Source organism: Chlorocebus sabaeus, chromosome 15 (assembly GCF_047675955.1).
Source record: "Chlorocebus sabaeus isolate Y175 chromosome 15, mChlSab1.0.hap1, whole genome shotgun sequence".
NCBI classification, from domain to species: Eukaryota; Metazoa; Chordata; class Mammalia; order Primates; family Cercopithecidae; genus Chlorocebus; species Chlorocebus sabaeus.
In genome coordinates, this window is record NC_132918.1 from 12246397 (window position 1) to 12251543 (window position 5147).

The following is a 5147-nucleotide window of genomic DNA, read 5'->3' on the forward strand; positions in this document are numbered from 1 at the left end:
TTCAGTGACAGATAAGGTGGATAAGTCGCATTTGGTCCCTGCTCCTACAACTGGAAGAAGAGAGGAATTAGGAGATGGACTCAAGCAGAGGTTAAGGGTTAAACACAGCAAGTCCACCCCCAACACACACAATTAGGTGACTCTAAAACCAACTTAATTGTTTAGTGACCAGTAGTCGTTTTCACGAAATAGAATAGAAAATATCAATATAAGTAATAACTGCAGTAAGCAGTTTATTTCATTAAAAACTTTGATTGGCCGGGTGCAGTGGCTCGCACCTGTAATCCCAGCACTTTGGGAGGCCGAGGCAGGCGGATCACGAGGTCAGGAGATGGAGACCATCCTGGCTTACACGATGAAACTCCATCTCCACTAAAAATACAAAAACAAAACTAGCCAGGTGTGGTGGTGTGCTCCTGTAGTCCCAGCTACTCGGGAGGCTGAGGTGGGAGAATGGTGTGAACTCGGGAGGTGGAGCTTGCAATGAGCCGAGATCCTGCCACCGCACTCCAGCCTGGGCGATAGAGCAAGACTCCATCTTAAAAAAAAAAAAAAAAAAAATTATTTCAGTTGTGTGTATGTGTACGAATATTTGTTTGTGTTGGTGGGTGGATGTGTGTGCATTTTGCAATATAAAATGTATTTTTTTTTGTTCTCATTGGCCTAGAAGACCTCTAAGGTCTCTTTTAACTAGAAAAATTTAATAATTCTCCAAACTCTGTAGAACTGGGATTCAAAATGGCAGTAGTTGCCAATCTTCTGGTTTTATAGGGTTTGTCCATATTTTTTCCCCAATAGAAAATAAATTAGGAATTTCCTTCATCAGTAAATAAAAGTGTTAAAAGAATAAAACTAGAATCTATACTCAATCACCCAGGAAGATGAGAGGTCTGCTGGGACTGAGATTACAGAGTGAAATAAATGCAGAGATCAGAGCTCAAAGCCAGCTGTGGAGCCCAGGGCCAGTGGCCCACTTCTGCACACAGCATCCATGGATGGGAACGGAGGCAGCTCATGAGGACCTAAAGAGAGCAGGGACACTGCCAGGGAGGAGGAGATGGGGGGTATCCCAGCATGCATACACACATGGCTCCCACAGTCACATAAACGTTTGCACATCGAGAAGCCAGAAGATGTTGCAAGATGTGTCTGTGCGTCTCTCAAGCTTCTACAAGCTAATGAAAGCAAGTTAGAGATAGAGAAAGTGATAGAGCAGGCCTGAGTTCCAAGCCTTCTGAGGTCTGTTTTTCACTGTTTCTCCTTGGCACAGAGTAAGTCATTTCATTTTCCCCTCTACCCAGACAGTGAGTTAATTTACACTGACAACTAAAACCAAGTTGATGAATACACCCAACATTGGTCAGTGCAGATTCTCCCTATTTGAAAACTTAAATAGGAAACTTTTATAGTTAGAAAGTGCTTTGCAAACACGAACTCGGAAAAAGAGGAGCTAATCAGAAGATCTTACCTTTCGGTTCTCCAAGCGGTCACAGCCTAATGCTGCCAAATGGCTCCAAATGCCCATGTTGAGGTCCAGGCTCTCTCTCCATCTTCAGTCTCCTCTGCTCACCAGGCTTCTGTTAACACATTTTCTGCTCTTCAGATAGTGAAATGTGGACAGCTAGGTTTAAGCCACCAGATTCCATTGTGCTACACTGAGACCACACCCAATCCACTTTGGCCTTCCTCACAAGTTTCCAAATCATGACCATATATGTATAAAACACCCAGTCTCTTCCATTGCTACTAAGGATTGTTAGTCTCCATCATTAGGGAACTTTCTATCTCAGCCCCCAGAGGGGTACCATAATACAAAATTCTGAGGATACCTCACCATGTATGAACACAAAGTTAAGAACACAAAGCATCTTCTTTTTATCCTAGTTGTTCTTGTGCCATAGGTTGGTACTAAGGCAACTATTTGCTTTTAGTTTAGTTATTATTCTAGGTTTATTTTCCATATAAATAATATATTAATCATTTGAACATGTGCCCTAGGAGAGTTTCGCAATTGGAACAATTCTTGAATCAAAGAAATAAATACTATAAACAAAGCATAGATTTTCAAGTAGCTTTCCAAGGCTTGTTGCAATTAATCACAGGCTTAAGAATGCTACTCCATTATCATTCTATCAAATGCAAGTCACTTGGGCTTTGTGGCCATCATCTCAGATAAATACATCTCACTCTCCTTTAAGTCTTCAGTATAGACAAAGGCCTCTGCTTCAGGAATTTTGATTAGCAATATGTTAATCATAATTCCCAAATAAAAAGTCTTAGACACAGTTTCAAGATTAAATTTGGTGTGATTTTGTGAATTCTTACAAAATGTCTTATCCAATCAAATTTTAGCAATCATTCTACATTTGTTTTGATGTTAAAATAACATTAAATTAAAATTTTAAGGAAAATAATTCTGACCCTCTGAAACAATTTTCAACTTATTTTAAATTCCCCAAGTGCATAGTAGGAATAGTCACTGTTTCTCCCCCCAATTACAGTCCATCGCCTCTGCATTGCCCCTAATGTGGCAAGATTTTAAAAGTATAACATTCTTCACCTTCACAGCTAAAACAACAGCACATTCACACATGTAATTGTATGGAATATGGGCTAGCATGCACACATGTGTCCTCATTAATGCATAAATTCTTCAGCCTGTGACTCATTTTTTGGTGACACATGTTTTTATTGTATTATTGACCTGAATCATTCAGTTACTATATATCAAATACTGGGCTTCTCTGTTATTTCACTGTTTTATGGAAACAATGGATCAGAATATTCGAAGCTGAGGCTGTCTCAGAAAAAGAGACATATGGTCCACGAAAGAAACAGGCATGCCTCTGCAGGAGTGAAGGTACAACAGAAGGCATGCCCCGGGCACCGGGTCCTGAGCATCAGGGAAGGCCCAGCGCAGCTGTCAATTAAAGGAGGGAGATTCCAGTGAGCCTCGCCACCATCATTACATTTGTTGAGTACTTCTGCATGCAAGTACCATGCCAAGTACTTTCCACATACAATCTCATTCAACGCTCATACGAGCGCTTTGACACAGAAGCCTTTATTAACCCTGTAACAGAGATGAGGAAATGGGCTAGGAGAGGCCGCTTAGAACTGTTAGAATCTTGACCCAAACCCAAGTCTGTCTGACTCCAGAGACAGTGCTCTGGGTTTTCAACCTGTTCCCAGACAAAACATAATCCCCACTAGACCCTCAGGAAGCTTCACACCTTGTGAGTGGTGTTCCAGCCAATACCCTGGCATCAGTCTTTACGACACTTTCACCTGTCCCAGAATGAAGCATGTCTTGTGGGTACAAAAACTTCCTAGTCTGCAGTGGGATGGGCAATCCAAAGGCATCTTTTCATTTTTCTCCTGTAAATAATTCTCATAACTAATGCAATTTAGCATTCCTGACTCCTCACACTTTCCCCCCAACATATTCTTTTTTGATTATTTATTATTATCATAATTAACATTTTTGGACACATCACTGTGCAAAATATGGAGGAAGACAGACTCCCCCACCCTTTTGGCTTATGATCCAAATATTTAGATTATAAACACAATGTTTTTGGCAGGTTAACTCTGTATTAAGAAATAGAGCATTTGCAGGAAATGTCAGATGCTTATTTTACGATCAGAGTAAGAAGTAATTTACCCCACACAAAGATTTGGACTTGGCAAGCAAACCCCTGTCCACCTACCCACATGTGATGAAGGCAGGAACAGTTTTTCTCCCTCACTACAATTGTCAGGCAATGGACATTTTTAACCCGCAGTAAAAAGCAGTAGCAAGAAGGAGCAGGGTTGGTGGAGCACGGTTGGAGCAGGGCTGGCCATCAGGGCAATTGGGCAGACACTATAAGTAGATGTAGATAGAAGTCTTTGCTTACCACTGCTTAGAGTAATGGATAGATCCAGGCCAGTTCTTCTGTACTCAATGACTTTTAAGAAACACAAGAAAAGTGACATAATTAGTCAACTGATTCCTCTTCCGAAATGTGCATAATAAGGTTGGCAGTACAGGAAGGAGATCAACAATTCACTCCAGTACACTTGCTTCAAAACTTTCTGCCCATGTGGCATTTCTCCTTCAGAGGCATGGTCTAAAGCCTACACATGTAATGTTTCCCACTTAAGAAACTGTGCCAATTTCATGGGACATGATATGGAAGATTGTAAGATAGAAGAGAACACTGAACACTCGACAAATTTTTTAGCTAATAGTACTCACCCCACAGAAATATGGATCTCGTGAAGGTAAAGCAAGTCCATCTCTGGGGTGAGACTGTGTAACAATCAGAAATTTCCACTGGCAGGAGAGTATGCACTTTCACAATTCAAAAAGCTGGAAGGTTTTATTAATTATCTCCGAGCAAGCATAAGTGTGAAGCTGAAGTGAACCGTGGAGCAAAAGAGAATTTTCATCCAATTCCTTCATTCTATGGTTAAGTGGGAGAGCATGTGTACTATCCACAGTCATGCAGTTGTCAAGTAGCAGAGTTGGGACATGAATGCAAATTTTTTGGCCATTTCATCCAGAGTTCTTACTAACATGCCATGCCATTCATGCTTTTTTAACCCACAATACAAAAATATGCAGGAAACGAACATGCAACTCTGGGGTAATTCCCAGATTCAGAGTCATCTGAGCATTCTCCCAACATCGGTGGGTTCAGAGATGAAGACCGCCAAATCCCAAGATGTCTCAACAGAAGGCCTGGCAGGGCTTACATTCTGCCTGCAGGTAAAGCATCCTGGCCAGGATTCAATTCGATTGGTCATTTTGTACCTTACTAGCTGTTAAATATTTTTAGTATCTCCCCTGCTTCTTGGGAGAGTCTGAAGGTACCAGGGCATCCTGAATTTATACACAGCATCCACTCCAATTGTATTTGTAGGAGTCAACATTCCTAGCTTTTTAAGGGCAAATTATTCAGGAAATATGGAGAAAATGTTAACATTACTCTGAAGAAAGAAACAGAGCCGCCCCCTTACAGGTGCCTTAATTTTTTTTTTCTTTGCCACAGCTATACATTCTAGTCACCTAAGCACATGAAATCTGGCAAAGGTAGTCCTTTTAATGTTTACTTTATGATCTCAAGTAACTATCAAAACCACTATTGGAAACCATTAAAAGG

At 40.9% G+C, this 5147-nt stretch overlaps 1 long non-coding RNA gene across 1 annotated transcript; it reads right to left on the reverse strand.

Moving 5' to 3' along the window:
- Positions 1 to 222: 222 nt before the first annotated feature.
- LOC103221222 (uncharacterized) lies at positions 223 to 4678 on the reverse strand. The gene is made up of 4 exons (XR_005237260.2): positions 4241 to 4678; positions 3900 to 3950; positions 1469 to 1577; positions 223 to 538 (listed from the first exon to the last, which is right to left on the reverse strand). It is a non-coding gene; the product is annotated as an uncharacterized lncRNA (long non-coding RNA).
- Between the last annotated feature and the right edge of the window lie 469 nt (positions 4679 to 5147).